Source organism: Mustela lutreola, chromosome 9 (genome assembly GCF_030435805.1).
Source record: "Mustela lutreola isolate mMusLut2 chromosome 9, mMusLut2.pri, whole genome shotgun sequence".
Classification (NCBI taxonomy): Eukaryota; Metazoa; Chordata; class Mammalia; order Carnivora; family Mustelidae; genus Mustela; species Mustela lutreola.
In genome coordinates this window covers 56,727,666-56,751,322 of record NC_081298.1, presented here as the reverse complement: position 1 = coordinate 56,751,322, position 23,657 = coordinate 56,727,666, and the positions used below count along the sequence as shown (strand labels likewise).

General features: G+C 48.6%; 1 protein-coding gene across 3 annotated transcripts in view; it reads right to left on the bottom strand.

The window, feature by feature from the left end:
• Positions 1–19,469, bottom strand: part of EDAR (ectodysplasin A receptor) — a 92,214-nt gene extending 72,745 nt beyond the window's left edge. For 2 of the 3 annotated variants that reach the window (XM_059134273.1, XM_059134274.1), the window contains exon 1: positions 19,173–19,469. The gene's annotated coding sequence lies outside the window, so the exon portion shown is untranslated. The remainder of the gene's footprint in view (positions 1–19,172) is intronic. The other variant, XM_059134272.1, reaches the window with a different exon arrangement.
• Between the last annotated feature and the right edge of the window lie 4,188 nt (positions 19,470–23,657).

Below are 23,657 nucleotides of genomic sequence, written 5' to 3'. Positions count from 1 at the left end.
AGCCAGGAGCCCAATATGGGGCTTGAACCCAGGACACTGGGATCATGATCTGAGCAGACACTTAACAACGGAGCCACCCAGGCACCCCTTCCCCCACCTTTTAAAAAGATAGACAGATTCTGTCTTTCTAAGATCTCTTTTGAAATTACCCATTTTCCTCTTGGACTTGTTTTTGCTGCTATTGATTTGTACGACTCATAAATGTGACAGCAGAAGACAAATTGACTTAAACCTCCAGCAAGAAGAGAAGAGTCAGCAAACTCAGGAACCCTCCATTTGCCAAATGTTTGCTGGGCCAGGAACCCTGCTAGGCCTCCGACAATAGGCGGGTCACACTCTGGGGATCCAGTAGGGGAATGTCCACAGACAACTACACAATTCAGGGACGGCTATAAAGTAGGGTGATTCTGTTTCAATTTAGCTGTTTATTCCATTTCTCAGACTAATTTTTGACTAAGTGCAGGAATTTTACCTTGAGTCATTTAAAGAAATCTATTAAGTGCCCAATAAATGCACAACACCATTTCCGTGCTGAAAGAAATACAAAGAAGTGAAAGATGAGTAAGTCCCAGTCCCTGGGGCTTCACCATCCAGTTAGAAAGACAGTCAGAAACATGTAAAAATTTGAAATAACAATGCCTGGCAGAGTGTGATTAAGAGGAAAAGAACAGCCAAGAACAAGTTGTGAGGGAGCCAAGAGGGTAAAAGAAACGACAGCCAGGGAGGCTTCAAGGGGATGTGAGTATTTGACGCGGGTCACAGAGATGACACAGATTTAAACATGGGAGGAACAAAGTGGGAGAGCTGCTCATGGAGGGGACAGCGGTGCAAAGGCTCGCGACAAAGTGGATCCTGGGCTTCAGGGCGATGTGCAGAGCCCTGTGCTTCCCTGTGGGATGGGCGGGATTCGGCCAGAGGGTGGTGAACCCTGGATGGTCCACCCTCGGGAGTGCACCCTGGGGGAGCTTGCGGCTCAGACCCAGCCCCAGCATGGGGAGCAGCAGGGAGCCGGTCAGCACTGCAAGCTCAGTCCCCACCTCCACTGAGTCCCCAGGTGGTGCACCTCAGGATCTGAGAAGCACTGATAGAAACCTCCAGATATAAAATCAGTAAGTCAAGGAGGTGAAAAGTCCAGCTCAGGGGGTGTAGTCAGTAATATTGTAATAATGTTGCAAGGTGATGGACAGTAGCTACTCTTACTGAGGAGAGCACTGCATAATGAGTAGAAATGTTGGATCACCACGTTGCACACCCGAAACCAATATGACACTGAATGTCAACTATACTGCACTTAAAAAAAATCTGAGAAGTACTTCGTTGGGATGTGAGGAGCCAGGAGTGTGTGTAATCAGGAACAGGGCAAAGGAACTGTTTCAGGACAACGAGTCTGTTAATGGAAGAGAACCTGGAAGACAGAGTTCAACTAGGAGTCTGTTTGCGGGGCTTAGGAGGGCCCGAGGTCATTCCAGATGTCATGCGGTCTGACAGAGAGCATGGCACCACGTGGACACGGCTGGACCAGCCCTCAGGAGCCACGCCGGGGCCTGAGTGAGTGTGGTCAGCTCACACACAGCAGTGAACCCGAGTCAGGACTAGTTCTGAGGGAAGAGAGTAACCAAGGAGGAGCAGGTCTTCTGCTAAGAACTGAGGTTCTGAGAATCTTTCAGTTTCTTCCTATGCAGAGCACCAGGAGACAACCCAGCAGACCAAATAGAAAAGCCATGATAGAGAAAGAAGAAAAACTAGGACAATGGTTACTTGCAGCTTTCATGAAAAGTAATTTTACTAGAATTTCCATAAACCTAGAATTTCACGCCATTAACATAAGTTCAGAAAACACATTTTAATTTGTTAGTGGCACCAATAAAAGCAGGCTTACTAAACAATAAAAGTGTCTTGGGAATACACTACAAGACTGAACAAATACAAATAATTGATTTGCTAATTTTTTCCTTTCCCTGTGGAAAGAACTACCGTTCACTTAAACTAACTTGTGAAAGACTTTCGTAGCTTACAGAAGGACCTAGGCTTTCTATCCACCTTCCGTGTTGCTGATGGAGAAACGGGGGTTGGGGGGGTATTGAGAACGATGTCATGTCCGTGACAGTCCAGGCAGGAGTCAACGGGTCACCTGGGATGCTCTTCACCACCTCAAACACAATTCCTGGTACATCCTATCTGGACCAGATATGGGGTATTGAGGTCTTGGGGTGCTGTTTACATTGTCATGCTATGTCTTCCCCTCGAGCTAGATTCTTTGCTCTTTGGGATGGGAACTATCCTTGCACTTCTTCACCTTTCCCCAGCAACTGCAAACTTGCTATTCAAAGCATAGTCCTTGGAATGTACTGTATTACCTACAAATTTGTTAGAAATGCAGAATATGAGGCCTCACTCCAGACCCACAGTATCAAAATCCGCATTTTAACCAGATCCCCAGGTGATTCATGATGTTAAAGGTTATGAGTCTAGAACAACAGTTCTCAATCCTTCCTGGACAATGGCATCCTTGGGAGAGATCTGGGCTCCACTCCGGAAAAATTAAAGCTGGGTTTCTTGGGTGGGTTCTAGGCACCAGCATTTTTTAGAAGTTCTCCAGCTATTCTAGCATGAGGATGGGAATTGCAAAGAGAGCTAGACACAGAGGAAGAACTGGGTAAATGTTTAGTTAACAAATACATAGAATGAATGAACAATGGGGCATGAGGGCCAAGGGGAGGCTCTGAGGCACCTAGTCAGCTCTCTGATTTTATAGAAGAAACTGAAGCCTCCAGATTTGAAGTGATTTGGCCAAGGTCACATAGTAGTCAGGGACAAGCTAGCGTTAGAAATCAGGTGTGCTGGTTGCAAATGTGTACACAAACTCTGACCCTGCCTTCAGAAGGTGGAGCCTATGTCCTCCCCCATGACTACGGGCTGATCTTAGTGACTCACCTGCAACCACCCGAAAAAGCAGAAGTTGCTCTGTGCTGCCTCAGAGACTGAGTCCTAAAAGGCACTGCAGCTTCCTGCTTGCTCTGGCTTGGACGGTGTGGCTGCCATGTTGTGGGGATGCTCAAGCAGCCCGTGGAGCAGCCCATGGAGAGGCTCCAGCTAGCAGCCATGCTGGCCAGCCTCTGTAGACATGGCTCCCCAGCCTCCATCAAGTCTTCAGGCGGTGTGGCCCAGCCGACTGCAACCTCGTGAGACTCTGAGTTACACCTGAGCCTGACCCTCCAGAATGGCGTGAGATGGCAAAGGCATGTGGTCTGAAGTTGCTAAGTGTTGGGGTCTTTTGATCTATTTCACCTGTGAGTCCGTTCTGTGGGCTGCGCCCTGGAGAGACATCGTGTGGCATCAGGCTCTATTCTACAGAACTTAAATAGACAAGCTGACCCCAGTTCTTTAGAAGCTTTGGTTTAAAGCAGACAATGACATTGAAATCTAAACTCAGAGGGAGGCAAGGCCTGGCACAGTGTGGTCGCCCAGCCCCAGCCCACGCAATCGTGCTATGGTTCCCACTCCTTTCTGGAAGCCCTTCAGGCATCTGCCCTGCCCTTCTGGCTGGCTCGGTGGCAACCTCCGAGCCACTGCCCCTTCTTGCCCTGCCAGGCTGCGGGAGTGCTGGGGGCAGGGCTGGGGCAGGTGCCAGCAGCGTCGGAGAACAGAGATGCAACCTGGGTTCGGAGCGGGATGTCTGCCCTGCCTGCCAAGTGTTGGCAGGACCAGCGTCTGAGCAGGGTGGAAGGATTTTCCCCTACTTTGCCTGTCTCCCAGCCATGGCTGTGATTGCACCGGAGTGGGAACTTGTCTGGCTAATTTGAAAAGCAAACAAACAACACCTAGCTGATCTGTTCATGGCCACCCAATGGCCGGTGGCCCAGAAACTAGATGCTGAGACTCAGAAAGGGTGTGAGAAAAGGTGGTGGCCACCAGGCTGCCTGCTGCTGCTGGCTCTATACCTCTTCCTGCTCCCATTCTCCACCACCTCCCCTGGCTAGCGAGATTCTCTCTGTGCCTTCGTGAACTTTCAAAGCTGGGCTTTCACATTTCCTAGGAGGGCCTTCACGAGGTATTCATAATGCTACGTACCTGCCCTGCGTGAAAATAGGCCACTGAAGTGGGATGGCTCCTCCCAGCGGTGGCCAGAGGAGGAGGGCAGTGGGGTGTGAACAGCAGCTGGCCAGCTGTCCCAGCAGTAGCACAGGTGGGGATGCCCAGAGACTTCTGGTGCCCAAGGACATCTTGGGCCCGAAACCTGGCACTGAGCAAAGCCCCTGACTCTCTACTTTGTGCTAGAACAGTCACAGCCCACAAGCAGTGGCTCCGGGAACCACTTGCCTTTCCTTCTCTACCTGCCAACGTACTAGCTTTCTCTGGGAGGGAAGGAACGAGGAATGCATTTTCCGGAGAGCCAGTCGGGAAGCCCAGGCTGCACTCATAACTTGTTCACCATAGACTCCGAACGCAGCGAAGTGCCTGGCATCTGGCCACAAGCTTGGCTTTCCATCTCCTGGTAAGAAAAACATGAGGATTCTCAAAGGCCCCTTAACACAGGGCTCTTTTGGACACCCCACTGGCCACTGCTTTTATGAAAATAACTTAATAACTTTTCCTGGGGTTTAAGATCAGCCCCCCAGGATATGTTCAGCACAAAGTCCTTACCCATCATCAACGAAGTATGGACCTATAAGCCTCAGCTTTGTTCTCAAAAGGCTCCACATTCCGCTTCTAGGAGACCTTAGCCCTTTCCGTCCATTTATTCTCCAAACAGGAATAAGAAAAATGAAAGGTGCCAGGCGTGCCTGGGTGGCTCAGTCAGGTAAGCACCTGCCTTCAGCTCAGGTCGTGACCTCGGGGTCCTGGGATCACAACTGGAGTACAGCTACCTGCTCAGCGGGGAGTCTGCTTCTCCCTCTGCCCATCCCCCTGCTTGTGCTCTCTCTCTCTCTCTCTTTTTTTCTCTCTCTCAAATTAACAAATAAGATCCTTAAAAAAGAAACAACCAGGTGCCACATATTGATGGTGGATTATCGGTTAGAATCAGAGGTACCCTCTTTATAAGCATTATTTCAATTCTTAAACCATGGAAAGTAGACATTATTCTCATCTCACTGACGGATTCATAGAGGAGAAGGAATTTAATGTAAGTGGCAAAGGTGGAATTCTAGCTCATGTCACCACCTGCATTGGGGCAGGCACAGAACACGTGCAGCCTGCAGGAGTCTGCTGGAGCTGCAGCAGCCCTTGGAGGCAGGAACTCAGTTGTCCCCTAGACCTTGCAGGCAGCCATTGGTAGCCTCCTGCCCAAGGACTGACTGCCTTTACAGCTGGCTTGGAGAACCAGAACCTGTCCTTGAATTTGCTTTTCCTCTGAGTCCACACCTAAGTGCAAGGACACTGCCTACAGGGCTCAGGCAGTGTTCAGGGGGCACGAGATGGGGCAGTACCCTGGGCCAGCATCCCAGGAGCTGGAACGTTCCCAAAGCCAGAGGGGCAAGGTGGGCTCTGGGTCTGAACCCAGAGATGGACCTCACTAGTCCATGATACGTAGCTAACATCCATACTTTATTCAGCTGTCTCTAGTTTTCCCGTCATGTTTTTTTCTGTCCAGGATGCCATCCCGGACAGCATATTCCAGCACATTTTATCTCCACATCGTCTCCAGCTATGACAGTTTTCTCAGACTCTCTTTGCTTTGATGACCTTGAAAGTCTGGTCGAGGACAGTGTCAAGGTGTTTTGCAGAAAATCCCTCAACTGAGGGGTTCATTCGGTTTTTCTTATGGTCAGGCTGGGTTTATGGGCTTGGGGGAGGGAGACCACAGGGGTAAAGCACCCTTTTCATCACGTCCTGTCAGATGCACATCCTGTCAGCCTCCTGTGTCACTGCTGATACTGACCTGGAGCACGTGCCAGGCCCTCCCACTCTCCAGTTACGTTTCTCCATCCTGTACTGTCCTTTGTACCCTCTTAGTGATGACTGTGAGCTGCTACTCTTAAGGGCTGGGGAGTTATGCTCCACCTCCTTGAGACGGGTGTGTCCACATAATCTATTTCAGTCTTCTGCACCGGTGATATTCATGCAATCATTTATGATTATTAATTTTGGATGCAAGGATATGTACATCAAATTTTGGATTATAATCCAATAGTACCTTATTGCGCCATTATTCCGGCTCTGGTGACTGGGAGCTCTTTCACTTGATTCCTATGTCTCTCAGACTTAACCCCATGTTTTTTGTTTTTGTTTTTATTTTTGTTTGTTTGTTTTTTGCCCTTCTCTGCTTTCTGGCACTAGAGGATGCTGCAGGCTTTTCTTTATTTCCCTGCCGCAACCCTGTGATGAGCCCTCTCTCTCTAAGGAATTCTGATACCACTTGCAAATGGCCTTAGAAATGTGGGTCTGGGTGTGGGGCAAGGTGGGGAGATATCTGAGGGTGCCCGTTACCTCCCAAGGCAGGAAAGAACCAGCTTTCCACTACGCAGGTGACGGTGTTGTGACAGCAAGTCAGTGATTGTGCCCTGATGATGCTGGCAGCCTGCCAGTGGCTGGCCCCTGCATGTTTCCAGATCCTGGACTGCTTACCATGAGCTCTGCCTTCACAGCTCATTAGTGCTGCCCTCAGAGGTCCATGGCCTCTTGCCATTGGCTCTTTGAGGATCTTGCCCTCTCTGAGTAGTCTTTAAGTAAAAAGTGATTCCAGGTGTTATGAAGGACCCAGCATGCCTGCAAGTCCCCTGTCCTAATACCTGCTTCCTTGACTTCAAGGCACTTTCTCATTGAGTCTTTGTTGTTTTCATTGCTGAAAAAGCCAGCAAGACTCTAATTAACATAAGACTTCAGAGCCCACTGTGGCAGCTTCGGGGAGCTTCAGTATCTGTGAAAGGCCAGTAGGCTTTTCTGGGCCTTAGCACAACTGCTAAGAGGGAAAAATCATCATTTGTGTTTTCTTTTCTCACTCAGTCTCTTATTCATACACACAAACTAATCACTGAGCCCTCGCTAAATCCAAGACATGATACTGTAGGATGGACTGGAGTCCTATAGCACATGCGTATTCTTACTCATAGACAGGACTCATGGCATCAATGGAAATGGACGAGATCCCTCAAGGAGTCTCTTTCCAATAGAAGACCTCCAACCAACCTCCTCCAACAGAACTGGGCTGCAGGCAATCTTCCTTTTGATAAAGGGCGTCCACACAGGGAAGTGCCAGGGCCCGAAGACGGCCAGCTCTGGACCTGCGTGGGGCATGCCTGCTGGGGTGCTGCCTTCACCCAGAATCTCTTTTAGAAACCCATCTTTGGTCTTTGAAGTACAAAAGGACTCAGGCAAAGTATAGGAATAGTGTTTCAAGGGATAAAGTATACCCCGTGGGCCTAGAACACCCCATTGTATCTCTTTCTCTGGCTCCCAATAACCACCATCTTGTTAGGTGGACAGGCCTCTTCTCAAGTCAAATAAAATGCAAGAAGTTCATTTAAGAAAAATTCACCAAAAATATTGAAATTGAAAAAAATTAAAAAAAAAATTAAAATTGGCAAGTTCTGGGTGTCTTTACCAATCGGCATGTTTAAAATATTTTTTCAAGACTCAGACTTTCACAATGTATTTCTAAAAAGTAGGCCCCCAGGGGGTCTTCATGATTATGGAACACACAGATCCCTCTAGGAGTTGCTGAGGCTGTCTCCACTAAGAGGAACATTTTTTATGTTGTTTCTTTGTGTTTAACAGTGATTATTATAAAAATTTTAACCATTAATATATTAAAACTAACCTGTTAGCCTCTGAGATGAGAAGTATGGTCAGAGGAAATGGGTTTCGAAGCAAGAGGAACACCAAACAATGCCCCACACCGCGTGTTCAGTATGGACACAGTCTATTAGTAAAGCCAGAGAAAAGGCTCAGAAAAATCCATTCTGAAAGCAGGAGGGCATCAATGAATTTGTTAGCACAGCTGAGAATCTGGTTAAATTAAACCCAGCAGGAGAATACTCCACACACAGAACAGAAGGGAGCAGCTAATGTAAACTCAGATGAATACAATTTGAAAGTTTTCCAAAAGGAAACCATTAACCCTCAAGAGTTTTCAGTTGGGGGAGGGGAGTGGTGCATAAGGAGCAGATGGTCCACTTCCAGTGAGGGATCAGGTGTCTACTTGGAAACCAGAGAAGTGCCAGATTGAAAGATGTTCAGGGGGGCGCCTGGGTGGCTCAGTGGGTTAAGCCACTGCGTTTGGCTCAGGTCATGATCCCGGGGTCCTGGGATCAAGTCCCGCATGGGGCTCTCTGCTCAGCAGGGGGCCTGCTTCCCTTCATCTCTATCTGCCTGCCTCTCTGCCTGCTTGTGATCTCTCTCTGTCAAATAAATAAATAAAATCTTTATTAAAAAAAAAGATGTTCAGGGTTGTAGAAAAGGAGATTCACCTGAAACTCATAGACACCACACCACCAGAGGAAGCCGACGCACTCTTACCTATGCACCCACCCGCCCTCTGCCTTTCTTCGTCATGCCTCTCAAGTATTTAACTCACACTTAAGGAACAGACCTTTCTTGCAGTTAGTTAAGCTCCCTTCACTGTAGCTTAGACCCCAGAGGTGCAGGAAGTAAAGGTATCATCCAGTTGGAGAAACTGCGAGCCAGGTTTGCTGCCTCCATAGGGGGGACCTCGGCTCCTCCAACAAGCTCCTTTGCCAGTGCCAACGCCAGGCTGCTTCTGCCCCTCACTCCTCCACAACCCCAGCCCCGTCCCGGCCTCATCCTGAGCTCTTCTGGTTGATGCACTGCGCACACACACACACGCCCCACGTGCAACTCCGGAGCCGCTGAGGACGGTGCCAGGGACTGGGGAGCAGAGATGGTAAAGCCTGCCCACCTGGTCATTTGGATGCAGGGACCACACACTGCGGTAGAGCTGTTTAGCCAAAGCAGGATGAATGAGGAACAAGAGAAGGAAAGGACGGAAAGAAGGCCCAGGAGATGGGGAGAGTTCCAGTAGCAAGGCTGCTGAGGGCCGGACGCCGCCACGCCACCCAGGGTTAGAGGCATTAGGGCAGGAACTGAAGACAGGTGGAGGGCCCCGGCGGATTTCAGACGGTGGCTGCCAACAGGTGAAAGGACAGTTCGGGGTGTACGGGGAGGCAAAGCTGTCGACCCTTCTGCACGGCTCTCAGAGGATGACTGGCCCCTTGAGTGAAGTGTTTTTACCTTGACCTTCTGTGTTTCCTAATGGGCCCCTGACTACGCACTTAGGGAGGCAGGCGGGGGTGGGGTGGGGAGGAGACTGAAGCCCCCCGACCTGTAACAGAGTGTGGTAACTCGCCCCCCACGCCTGCTCTGTGTGTGCATGACTGTGCCCACCCCTGTGCAGAGCTGCGCCGGCCACTGTAGGTTGCGTGGGGACAGGGGTGTGGGTGGGGCATGGGACACTCACTGCTTTAGGAATTCCTCATGGGAAGGAAACTCAACAGCGGCCAAGCCTCCTAGTAGATCTTCCACCTCCGCGTGGTCCATCCTTTCCTCTACTTGCTTCACTGATTCCATACGGAGCTGCAGTGAGAGGCTCCCAGGAAGTCTCCCGAGAGTCCCATCTTGAAACCGCAGCAGGGATGGGCATAGTGAAACCTGCCTTGGGAGGCTGTCAGGAGCCGGGGAGGAAATTCCCATCCCCAGGTTGGCGGGCACGCCTGTCTGGTCTCAGCAGCCACCCGGGTTTCTAAATGAGACTCTAAACTTGATTGCCCACCAAGTCCTAGGCTCACATCCATATGATGATCCCTAGGTTACACTGTGTGTATAAGGAGTCCTCTAGTGACCAACGCTAAGAAACAGGAGTTTGGAGGTGGGAGCCACTTTTTGATTCTGAGTGGGGCTGGGGAGGGTTTCTGGGATCAGGTGCCTTGTTAGCAGAGACCGGAAGGGGATGTACAGGACACAAAGATCCTGGGTAAGAACATTCTGGGCAGAAGCAACAGCAATGCAGCACCTTGTGGCATGTGTGAGGAGCAGCAGGGAGGCTGCAGTGGCCCCAGTGCCGTCAGGGGGACCAACCAGATACCATGCTCCACGGGGTCATAGACTCTTCCCTGTCCTCTGTGTAGCTGCACCTAAACTGCAGGTCCCAGGGCTATTCTGGATCCTGGCCAAACTGATAGATTATTCCAGGGAAAGATGGACATCTCAGATGGCCTTGACCTTCCCCAAACCACTGTGAGTGACCAATAAAGTCAAGGTCTAGCTGATGTATTAAGTTCAGCCCATGAGAGCATGCAGACTATCGGCAGGACTTAACAGGTGCCCTGTCCTGTTCTCAGAGCTTTGCCTGCCTCACCTCACTTAAATCCGCACAGAGATCGCATGAGCTGGGTATTGTTATCCTTCTCAGGGTAACCGGTAGGCCATAGTTCCCCGACGACCAGTCCCATCTCATCATTAGCCCATGGAGGAGCCAGGACTTGGGCCCATGTCTCCCTCTCACTCTGACCCACACTTCCACATAACCCCTGGCCTCAGCATCCTTTCTTGAGTCATGCCACCTCCTGTGGCTATGTCCACCTCCCATGGTGTGCCCACTGCTGTCTGACCCCAACAGGACATGTCCAGCCCAATATCAGGGAAGAAAGGCCTCTGAAGTTGATGTGGGATCTGACTTGTCTTGGGTCTTGTGCAGTTCTAACATTGCCATTGTGAGGACATTGGCTGCCTTGTTTACTCTTGCTCTTGGGGGATGGAAAGAGAGGTTCTGTTTTCTGCTCAGTTCCCAGCATCCTGCTGCCCTAAATAACATATACACAGGGCTACTGCAAAGGATTTGGGGAGGGGCACCTGGGTGGCTCAGTCATTGAGTGACTGACCCTCTTTTTTTTTTTTTTTTTAAGATTTTATTTATTTATTTGACAGACAGAGACCACAAGTAGGCAGAGAGAGAGGGGAAAGCAGCCTCCCTGCTGAGCAGAGAGCCCGATGTGGGGCTCAATCCCAGAACCCTGAGATCATGACCTGAGCCAAAGGCAGAGGCTTAATCCACTGAGCCACCCAGGCACCCCCTGAGTGACTGACTCTTGATTTCAACTCAAGTCATGATCTCAGGGTCATGAGATCGAGCCTTGGCTCAGGCTCCATGCTAGGCGTGAAGCCTGCTTGGGATTCTCTCTCTCTTCTCTCTGTCCCTCCCCACCACTCTCTCTCTCCCCTGCCAAAAAAGAGATCTGGGGAACTCAGAGATGTCTAGGGTTCTAGACATCTAGACAAAGAAAAATCATGCCCCACCCCTGAAAGGATTATGATATAAAGTTAAATTTCAATCAAATTTGCAGCAAGCTACCCCAGACCTGATCTCTGAAGGAACCCATGGAAAAGACACTAAGTTGATGTCTGTGAACCTCAGCTGAAATGCTGCCACTTACCAGGAGGGAGCTCCGGGGCAAGTCACCTCACCTCTCTTACACATTTGTGACACCTTGATGATAATTTCAAACTTCCAGGATTGTTACACAGATTAAATAAAATGCAAATGTGAAAGTAGTAAGTGTTCATAAAGGCTGGTTTATATAAACATTAACTGAGTGTCTACTATGTGTGAGGCAGGTACATCCCCGGTGCTACAGGCTCTGGGATGCTCCCCACGGAGCTGTGCTCCTGCCTCAGAGAGCAGCACGCAGCCCAACACCAGAGACCTACACTGAATGATGCAAGGCAGCGTGGCCAGTGCTGCTTTTTTTCTATTTCTTACATCAATCTGTCTTTCTGTTTGTGTGAATAGGCTGTTTGTCCTACTTCTTCCTTTCGGTACTGTATGCCCTAAGAACAGGGGCCAGGTCTTCCATTTCTTTTAGCTCTTCTTACAAAACCTCTAGCAAAATCTGCAGCCTGGTATTCTATGGCAAATGCAGTGGCCGCTCTAATTTCACAAGGAAAACCTCCAGGGAGACCCTGGAGAAGTGTTGTTCAGGCCACCGGGGTGAACAGGACAGATGTCCCCCAAACCCATCAGCCACTGCACCCGCAGAGAGCCTGCATCCTCCTGACTGGAGCCCCGTGGGGTGGGCAGAAGGATGCTCAGCCCGACAGATACCTGCTTTTCCAGAGGCCCCTGCTTTTATTTCATTTTTTTTATAAGCAGGAGGTGAATAGCTGGGTGCTCCGAGAACAGGGGACATAGCATTTGTCGGTGTCTCAGTTCTGTTTATTCTGTAAACATAAGGAGGAGCCCCACATTCTACTATTCTTAGTTTTGCAATCCTCACAAAATAAATATTTGCCTTCAAAAGCAACAACTGTGATAATCATCAGGGTAATAATATTCTGAAGCGCCTCTTCCCTCACACACGCCAATTGTAGAAGTCAAGTCAGAGAGCTGTGTGTGGTCTGTTTGGATAATGAATTTCATGTGGAAAACTCACGTTGGAAACTGACTGGCAGCGATGGTGGCGGAAACTGGGTCTCTTGGTTTGCAGACTTGACTCAAAACCAAGCGTCCCAAGTCACTGGCATGTCCCTGTCTTGGTTTCTTCTGTCCATAAAATGAGGAGCGAAATTGCTTAAATGAGTGCTGGAGGGGGACCAAGGCAATTGCTCACATCACAGTGGTCGTAGGAACAGAGCTGGTCTCTGCCAGAGGCCACCGGGATAGATCAGACGTCTGCTGCGTGGATGGGTCTCTCTCCCCCAGTCTCTGCAAGGATGAGCTAAACCCTGAAAGGGGTTCTTCCAGAATTGCTTTAAAGTCTTCTAACTTAAATGATACTTACTGAAGACTTTATCACCCAGGGAGGAATCCATCAAGCAGAAGACCACTCCGCAAATCCCCTCATGCCTAGTCGCCCTGTACCATGTACCAGTGCCACCCAGCCAGCTGCCCAGCCCCTCCTCTGTAGAGATGCCGGCTTTCTGTGGAGGTGGCGGGGGGTGGGGGGAGCATTGAACAGCCACATCCCCAAAGTGTCCATTCTCAAGGATTTTCTTCATTACGGACAGGAGGGTTTAGGAACAGCCATTTCTAGCCGTTATTAAGGACTAAATCTTAAAGAAAACGAACCTTGAAAGTCCTCTGAGGTGCTTTTAAGCAAGTGTGGTGCATTCCAGGATTTTTAAGGATTACAGTTTTTCTGGGCCAGAGGTAATATTTGTTATGCAAGAACAAAAAACCTCAATCAAAATATTAAGCCATAAAACCATATTTGCCGGGTAAACAAAATCAGCCAAAGCAGCAGACGTGTGCATCCCATCTGACCGTCCTCTGCGGTCTAGGCCCCCCACCCCTTGCCCCGTACATAGTTTCAGGAGCTTGGCCAAATGCCACACCCCTGAGTCCACCCCGACCTCTTCCCTCATGACCCATGCATGTGCCCTCAGTGCTCTGGGCTTCCCTGCAATGGGATCTCTTTCCTCTAGGCTGACCTCTCACCCTCATCCTTCTCCACAGCCCTATTACTTGGAAGGAACTCAAATTTGCCAGGTGCTGGCGAGCCACCTGCTGCTGCATGGGGCCGAGCAGCTAGGGTTCTCCCAAACTCCTAGGGCTGTGTGCAATGGACAAGAATAGCTCTGGCATGCCAAACTGGCTGTGAAATTGATCTCTCAATTAGTTCCTCCACAGCATCCTGGGAGAGGAGGCTTCCTAACTGGATGTCAGGGCACTGGGCTTCGCTATGAGAGCTGCTCTGCCCGTCCAACTCCATCTTTCCCAGTGCTGGGAAGTGTCTCTTCATCTCTCCAAGTGAGAAATGGGTGAGTGGAACTGACCTGGGGCTGGCTGCACCAGGATCAGGGAGGGTGCGAAAGGGTAGGAGGCAATGTGGGACTCTATGGGAATGTTCAGTGTTTTCTTTTCTTCTTCTTCTTTTTTTTTTTAAGATTATTTATTTATTTATTTGACAGAGAGAGAGAGATCACAAGTAGATGGAGAGGCAGGCAGAGAGAGAGAGAGAGAGAGAGAGAGAGAGAGAGAGAGAGGGAAGCAGGCTCCCTGCTGAGCAGAGAGCCCGATGCGGGGCTCCATCCCAGGACCCTGAGATCATGACCTGAGCCAAAGGCAGCGGCTTAACCCACTGAGCCACCCAGGCGCCCATGTTCAGTGTTTTCTTTCGAGTTTGAGATTGTAAAGAAAAGTAAGCACGTGTTTCAAGTTAGTATCTTTAAAAATTTCTCAGGAAGGGCCCCTCTGTCCTTTGTTAATTGCAAAGGGAGCAGATGTTGGGTTGAAAGGGATCTGTCCTACCTTGGTCTATACATGAGCCAGACCAGCCCTCTCAAGAAGAGCACAGCTGGAGACCAGACTCATGGCACGTGGGCGTGGGTTTCACAATGTCCCACCTAGGGTGCTGTGGGCACTGATGGTCCCCAAATGGCATGGGGTGTGAATACTTCAGCCCGAATTAATACATGGTTTTCTTTGCCTTCCCACCTCCCTCAGTGAAAGCCCCGACTTCTTACCACAGCCTCTAGCCTGACATCCTCTGACTCCTGGCTCTCTTCTCTCATCTCCTGTTCTTCCCACCTTTTCCTCTGCTGTCATCACATTGACTTCCTGCTGGTGCTGGCACGTCTTGAGTTCATCCCCAGCGCCTCCCCTTGGTTCTCTCCCTCACTTCACTTAGGGTTTCACCCAGATAACATCTTGTTAAGGGGTCCCCTTCCCCAGGGCCTTCTCTCTGCTCCCCCTGCTTACTTGTTTCTTCATGGCCCTGGATTTACCCAAAACTCCATCCATATTAATGTATTATGGCTTCTTTTTCCACGTTAGAATGTAAGTTCCACAAAACAGAACATCTGCTGTCCTCACCCAGGCACAGTAACACTGCATCACTGTGTCCCTATCAAGTGCCTGCCATGAAGCAGGTGCTCAGAAAAGATTCGCTGAAAGAATGTATATATTAAAACCAACATGAAATTCTACCTTCTTCTCTCTTCTGTACCTGGCATTTAAGAAATACGGAACTAGAACTATGGCAGGATGGAAACTTCAACAGAAAAGATTTGTAATGGTCTGACAGTTGTCAAAACTCTGACACTGCCCCCCGCCCCACTGCCTGCCATTTCTCATCTGTAGTCTAGATCTGCATGTCTTTCTTTATCTCCTAAGAAAGCACCTTTTGTCAGGATTACGGTGTTGTTGGCAGAATTATCTCCCTATTATTTTCAAGAGACTAATATCTTATTTCAGTATTTAGGCTCACCTTTTAATTGCTTGTACACAGCTACTGGATGGTATCATTTAACAGTGCCATTCTTAAAGGATCTAGAAACACCACAGCTAAGCTTGGCTTCCATGCACCTTAGGTCCTGCTACTATGAGTAATGACAACACCACTGTGGCTGTTCTGGCTCTGTCTGCTGATTCTGTCGGGACTCACACACCAGGGCACCTTCCAACCACGTGCAGAGCACAGTCTGATTTCCCATCTTGGGAAGTAACTGGCTTGGTGGGTGGTACAGCTGTGGATATCAACATAAGGGCCTTTCCCTATGTAAAGCTCATTACCACCCATCTGCTTTGCACAGTGATTTGATTTGTCAGAATGGAAAACAAAGGCCTCCAGGTTATGTGGGAAACTGTGCATACAGACTCCTGGGCCTTTCTGGGGGAGGCCTGGGCAGAACCTGGAGATAGGTCCTCCAGCCTTGCCAGCTTGTGTCTGTTTCACCTTGTAGCCAAACAGTGTGTTTGACACCTGGGGCACCTACCCTTTGAGAAATAACACGCATTTCTGTACCCAGAGAGGGTAGCTCTGCCTACTGGTAATGATTTGCTTGTTGACTTGGGGTACACTTTGACGTTAGGCACCCCTTGCTCCCCATTGTGTGATTGGAGCAACTGGTGGCCTTTCTTGGAAGGATCTTATTCATTCATTCATGGACATACAGCTGACCCTTGAACAATGTGGGTGTTAGGAAGGCCAACCCTTGAGCCATCAAAATTCCATGGAGAACTTTCAATTCACCAAAAATTAACTACTAATGGTTGACCAGAAGCTTTACCAGTAACATAAACAGTTGATTAATGCACATTTTTTATGTTATATGTATTATACATCATAGTCTTATAGTAAAGTAAGCTAGAGAAAAGGAAATGTTATTAAGAAAATCCTACGGAAGAAAAAACACACTTACTGTATAAATACTGTGTTGTATTTATAAAAAAGAAAAGTCTGCATATAAGTGGGCCTGCACAATTCAAACCTTCATTGTTCAAAGGTCAACAGCACTTTTGCTGAGTGCCCACTATGTCCTATGGAAGGACTGAAGACACCTTGGGTTGTAGGATCCCTTATTTACCAGCAAATGAGTGGCCCACTCTGATGCTAAGACCCAGGGCAAAGTTTTTTCCTTGGTTTTAATTATGCAGGTTACCCACATTGGGCACTTCTCTCTGATGACCTCACGACAGACAACAGTGAAAAACTAGAGTCCAGTCTCATTTGTACTAACAGAGGCCAAGAAATCATTGGGATGCCTGAACCCTAAAAGCCATTTGCAATTTCTCTTAGTTCCTGGACGGAGTCACCTTATTCGACACTGTTTGCACTATATACAAAGAGCAACTTGGTATTTCCCGCACCAGGATCTCCTCTACTACTGAGCCTTCATGGGGACAGCCCAAGAGAATGGAGCCTAGACTACTTCCTCCTTGGTCCTGCCTCTGATAATGATGGGAGGCCAGCCAACAGTGTGGTGTGAGGGCTAGCTCCAAAAAGAGCAGAAGTTTGCTCTTGCTACCCTCAGTTTTATCAGGTTTTATCTGGGAAGGTTGTCCCAGAACCTTTGCCACATGTCCTTACAGAGGCAAGTGTGTCCACCACAGACTCAGGGGACAGAGGTTCTAGTCCCGCCCCTCCAAATTACAAGTTACACAACATTATGCCCTGGGTTAGTGTTGGCATCACAGTCATTATCGACCATATGCGGTTGGGCAGGCTACTTAACTTTTCTAAGGCTCCATTTCCTTGTTTGGAAAATAGGGAAGAAATGCATGGAAACACTTTTGCAAATGATCTAGAAATGTAGGGCAGAAGTGAAGCGATGGGAAATTAGCGTATCGTCCCTTCTTCACTCTTTTGGCAAATAATAATTGGAGATTGCATCAAAGTCCTTCCCTGGTACGTGACTTCAGGATGGATTGCGTGACCCGCTGGGATGGGCAGCCCTCTCTGAGACAGGCCTGGGGCCTCAGTTTCCTAATTGACCTAATGTGCTAAGTGAGCTTAATGTAAGTTAATTAATGATACTATGGGGGGGGGTGTGTGGAATCACCTAGGCAGAGCCTCACACAGCATCAAAGAGGAGAGTAGGCAGGTGTCCTCTGGGATAATTGGGCAAACCAGGCCCTGGAGGAAAGTTGCTGGGAGGCGTGCAGGCAGGATGTTCAGCAGGCCTGGGGAAGGAAGGCGATGGGAGAGGCTGAGCCACGGAAGCACCAGGCTGGCTTCACACATGCCATCCTGTTTATAGCTTGTGTTTGAATTTCAGATCTGCTTGAGTCTTTGCAGCTGGGCTCCTGGGCAATTCCTCGAGAATGAATTTCATTTTTTTAGAGACCACAATACTTACTCAGCCGGACACAGAGAGGAGACTCGAATGACCTGGCTTCTAACTGTGGTCTTCTGGGATCTAAGGAGCTTTGATAAGAGGATGCTCCCCAGTGAAAAGAGTCAATCTGGTTTGTAAGGTGTGAAATAGGAGGTAAGGCCAGGTCTGTCTTCACTTCCCCGAGCCAACATGGGGCTGCTTCCTGTGGCAGGTGCTCTGCTGGCTATGGGGACATGCTGATGCTTAAGACAGACACTTCTGAGCTTTGCGAATATGGATCTTCAACAAAATGAAAATCTGTTTACTTTTAGAAATCAAGTAGTGGCCAGAGAGTGAAAACCAAACATTTCAGGGAGATTCTATTTACTTTTTCCTCCCCAAGGCATGTGCTTCCAGGATTACCCTTCCACTGTGCCATCACAAATCAATATTCCTGTGTACAGCCTGGCTCATGGAAGGATGGGGAGAAAGCTGACCCAGCCCAGAGCAGGGCCCCCAGTCTTCTCCTCCACTGGGGAAGTGGACACATGGGCAATCACCAGGCCAAATGGGAACATCCCAACTTGGATGAGTAACTCTCTTTTTGGTGGGCTTTGTCAAAAAGTAACTTTAAATGGCTTTACCTTTGAAATGTCAGAGCACCAAGTCAGGCAAGGAATAGTCTCTATTTAGCTATATGAATTGATTCCTTTCTCCTTAGTCCATTATGTCTTTTGACCCTGTTAATATTCTGAATTAGCTGCCGTTTCATTCTTAGGGAGTGTCTCAGATATGCAACCTCAGAACAGAGTAGTGGCTAGCTGGACAGCAGAGAAGGCGGGTCAGCCTCTGCTGTCTGTCCTTCCCGCCAGCCTTCTTGTACCCTGCGTCCCACCAACTCTGGAATGCCCCTGCTGATGGGCTTCTGCTCTGCTATCCCATCACTTATTGTTTTAACTGTCCCTCTTGGATCGCCATCAGCCACCCTCCCACTCAGTGATCCCCTTCTGCCGGGCCCTAACCCCTCCCGCCCCCGCAGCTCAGGAGCGGTTGCTAAAGGATGTCAGGGAATCAGAGCAGGCTCCTGTGCAGGACCCAAACTCCTCCTTGGTGTGTCAGAGCACCCAGGAGAGCCTCTTGACCGTAAATAAATGCCTCAGTCATCAGAAATACATACATCTCCCACTGTGCACCCCAAACGGAGACATCTGAGACATTGGGTCTCAGACTTGATACAAAATTGCACCGGGAAGGTCTCTTAGCGCACTGCAGGTAACTCAGGGGAGACGCAGGTATGCAGCTAAATCCCAGCAGCTGCCTGTGTTCCCCGTGAGACAGGCTCGGGGCAAACCTCGGAAACATACTGTTCATGTTCTCCGGAGACCCCTGTGGACTTGGTAGCCAAAATCTTAAAGCCAGCTAAACACGCAGAGAATTTGACTCACTAACCAAATGTGCAACCAGGAGCAAAGTGGGGTTTCTAATGTTTTCCTGAAAACAAAGGAACAATCTCAGGTCTTAGAACTGGTAGTGCAGATGCACAGTAATTGGTAAAGCTTGTTCAAACGCAACCCAAAAATGACGTGCATTTCAAAAATGCACTCAGGCCATTTCTCAGCCCATGACACCTCTGTCTCCAACAGCTAAAGAGTTTAGGAAACCCAAAGAGAAGGACCGAGACTTACCTGGACCTGCTGGCGGGTCAGTTTCTAATCCCAGCAGAAGACGGTCTGTGGAGAAAGGCAGGCAGAACCTGTGCGGGGCCACCAGGTTTCCCAGATGGCCGTCAGGCAGCGCTCTGAGCAGCAGGTGGCCAAGCGTCGCAGGAGGACCGCAGAGCTGCCTGAGGCGAGGCACTGCTCTTTGGCTGGCCCCACTTTCCTTCTACTCCAAAGGGCTGTCCGGGAACTCTTCCTTGACTGCTCCGTCCCGTCTGCGAGTGTGCGAACTGGGTCCCTGAAGAGGGGCTTTCCCTCACTGCGGACTCACCTGCACCATCTAGAGGCCTCTCCCAGCACTGAGATGTCGGCGCTGCGCTGCGCAGGTTAACCCCCTCTGCAGCCCGCCCCGACACACACACACCTGGCTTTTGACTTCCTACCCTGAGAAACACCAGCTGGAATCTGTAAAATCATCGTTTTCTCCTTTTTAGAGAAGGAAACTTGCTTCTATTAGAACAACCAAGGCCTTTGGCAACTGGAGCACCAAAAAACTAAATTAGCATTAAAATTCCATTAATCAAGTCTTGTTCACCCAAGGACCCCCTACTGAGTTGGCCACAGGCATGGATACTCCTGCATCATTCCGACACATGTTCACATGTCTATGCACATTCCTGTCCTCCTCTCCCTCTCCCCCTACACCTACAGCAGGCTTTGAGTCCCCAGATCTGTTTTCTCTCCTTTCTCCTGACACCCCACCACCATATACCCCACAAAGCCCCAGACGGTCACATATAACCCATTAAACCCCAGGCAGCCATATATATGCCATTAAACTCCAGATAGCCACGTATACCCCATTAAACTCCAAATAGCCAAATATATGCAATTAAATTCCAGATAGTCACCTACACCCCATTAAATTCCAGATACCATGTATACTCCATTAAATTCCAAATAGCCATATCTACCCCATTAAATGCCAGACAGCCATATATATTGCATGTAACTCCACATATCTCTTACATATAAATATAAAAGAAGACCTCAGTTTCCTCCATATTGACCTCAGTCTGTACTTCCTAATTGATTAACTTCTTCTTTCTAGCTTATCTCTTAACTCAGGCAAAAGACCCTGTGGGTAAAGCCCCCTCTATGGGAACTGAAACTATTCCCTCAAGTGGTAAAGACTTCCCTGAGCCAGGAAGGCCCCCATGACCAACCCCATGACAATGACCAAACTGACCTTTATTTTCCACCTACACGTACCACCAGCCTTTGTTCCATGCTTTCCTTATGTAAACCTGGATGTGTTTTCAGCACTTTGGAGATGGTCTTGAGATGTTAGTCTACAGTCCTCCCAGTGTTGGCCTCACTGAAATAAATGCCTTCTTATTTCGCCACTACTCCTCTTTCTGCCTTTGGCTTTTGTCAGCAGTGAGTGGCCGAGCCTGGTCTGTTTGTGATCCCCTCACCAAGGGCTCTTCCATCCCTCTACCCTAGTTACAGCTGACAATCAGGAAGCTATCTGAAGCACAAACATTTTGAAAGGACATTGCCTTTCAGTGTTTGTCCATTCTTTCTCACAAATTAAATCATGAGGAACCCCCCACCCCACCCCCACCCCCAAGCCCACCAACACACAGAGGAACAGAGCAGCAACTTGGGCTGAACTTCTATATTCTCCCTTTCCATCTTGTCCTCTCTGTCCTGGATAGATGCAAGTTAATTCACACATGAGAAAATGAAGAGCCTAAGGAAGACACAGAGACAGAAATGTCTGGGACTGGGGCAGAGAGGTGGGGCAGGATGGTATTTACCCAATTTACTTGAGCAATGTCAATGGTTAATCCAGTTAACGTAGGTTCCCAAATAAGAATTTTAACCTGAACTTTCAGGTTTAGTCTTTTATATGCCCACATGGAGCTCAAGCTGAGGGTCTGTGATAAACTGAAAACACCAAAAATTACTAAGCTAAGAACCTACAAAATGAAAAGGAAGTAAGTATTCTGAGCTAATTTTTTAAAAAAGATTTTATTTATTTATTTGACAGACAGAGATTACAAGTAGGCAGAGAGGCAGGCAGAGAGGAGGAAGCAGGCTCCCTGATGAGCAGAGAGCCCGATGCGGGGCTTGATCCCAGGACCCTGGGATCATGACCTGAGCTAAAGGCAGAGGCTTTAACCCACTGAGCCACCCAGGTGCCCCCTGGGCTAATGTTTTCTATTGTGTATAATTTTGACTCTTTAGCACATTCATTTTGATAAATGTGTTTGAGGATAAAGATTATCTTAGATGCAACATTTTTTGGTGACTTTAAATTCACTAAAAAGAGAGGACACTGATATTTCCAAAAGACAAGAAGAAAGGAGGAAGAATCAGAATAGGTGCTGAATATGAATGATGTAGAAGAAGCCCACCAAAGTTTTTTCTCTTTTGAAAAATCCCAAACATTATGCTATTAAGAAGGGTTGAAGATGGTTACACTTGCAATGCTCATGACCATCATGCCCAAATGAAAAGGAGTATTCAAATTAATTCAGCTGATTAAGAATGGAACAAGAGAGATTATTGCTTATCTCCATCACTTAAGGCCCCAGAGCTTTGAAGATATGTGATTTTCTGTTTTGTACATTTTCCAGAAGACTGAGGCAGAAATAGCAAAAGCTTATCAATAGAATTTCTTTAAATAAAAACTTGAATCAAGAGTGCAGACCATGGTTGGGTGACTGGGGTCTCTTGGGGCTGTGGAGAATGGAGTGTAATTTAGAACTCATGCTTGATATACATAGCGGGACCCTGCCCAGCCTGCTGTGTCCCTTCCCTGAGCAAGCGAGCACAGATGCAGCTGGGAGCCCAGAGCACCCCCTAGGCTCGCTGCCTGTGGCAGGTGCCAGCTCCCAGCACCGCAGAACCTTGGCTCACAGAGATTCAGTAGGACTCTCCAGCCTGTAGAAAACATTCATGTGTTGGTGGGAATGATCTAGCAGATCAGATAATTAACCAGTGAGCAACACTGAGCTGTATTCTGGTCATCACTGGGTCATGACCATTGAGTGAGCTGGAGAGAAGGTTCCTGATGTCCGCTCCTGCTATCAGAATAGCATTCTTGGGCGTTGGGCACCATTTACTCATTCAGCAAGTGCATGGTTCACCTCTCGGAGCTGGGATACTACGAGAGAGACAAACTCTGGCCTTGAGAAAGCGCCATGGAGGCATAGAATCACCAAGTTCTGAAATAATCATAATATATCATTCCTGGAAGTGATAAGTGGGCAAGGGGGTGCAGGATGCTTGGCCTGTGTGGGCTGCAGTGTGATTGTCTGCTAGTGACAGTTTCCTGCTATCTGATTACTGTCTGGGAAAGCGATCCCCCAGGTAGGGATGCTACTTTTCGGCAGTGCACCCCAAACTCTGAACTGCTTTGACCTATGACAAGTGGCCACAGCAAGTAAACTTCTGGTTACCTACAAAGTTTCCTTCAGAGTGTCTTCCAGGCAATTATTTTCCTCAACTCACAGGAAGCATATGAGGGTTTCGTGAAACTTTGTATGCCCATAGGAGGTGCTCAGTAACACTCACAGAGGTTTTCAGAAGAAGATGACCATAGCTCTGTCTGTGGCATGGAATTTGCAGATTTGAATCTGTCTTAGAACTAGAGTGGAATTGGAATTCTTTTCCTGGGGAACCTGCCCTTGTGATGATGAGGACACCAGAGTCCTCATGCCTGCCCTGGCCCAGTGTCTCCCGTTTCTCTAGGAAAGGCAAGACCCCAGCTCTGCTAGCTGTCAGAACTTCAATTCTGCCATCCTGAGAGCATGGGCTAGCTAGTTTTCAAAGCTCCTTGCTGCCCATGTTTATTACAGCTCCATAGGCAGAAGAAGCAGGAATATAAATACTGGTGATTTAAACCCTTACAATGTTTTCCCCAAAGTACAAACCCTGTAGAGGGTCTTGGTTTGCAAACAGGTGTTAAAAATGCCAGAATGGAGTTCAGTGCTACAAATGGAGGTCAGTGGCAAGCCAGCAGTTGAGGTGGTGAGGGAGCACGTGTGAGGGTGAGGCTTTGGCTGATAAAAGGGTCAGGACTGGTTGTTTGGAGAGGAAGGAGGGAGTTTTGCCTAGTAAGGGAGGAAAGTTGTTTTGGGTGGAAAGAATAGCTTGTGCAAAAACCCTGGGAAAGAGCCAAGCATACCAAGGTACCCAAGAGAGGAGCCATGTGGACAAAAGCAGTGAGGGAGCTGGTCCGAGTAGGCTGAGCTGGACTTGGGAAGGGCCGTAGAGAACACAGCCCAGTAAAGGGGTTTGGATTTTATTCCAAGTATATCATGATTTGAAGATAATGCAATTATATTTCAGAATACGCATCTATCCCTAGCGTCAAAAAGAAAAGCACGGCTCTAAATGGAGTTACTTATGCTAAGCCTTGTCACCCAGCTGAGGGTCCAATCAATACCCAACCTAACTGCAGTTTCAACCTCCACCAGACAAACAGTCTTATCTGGTCAG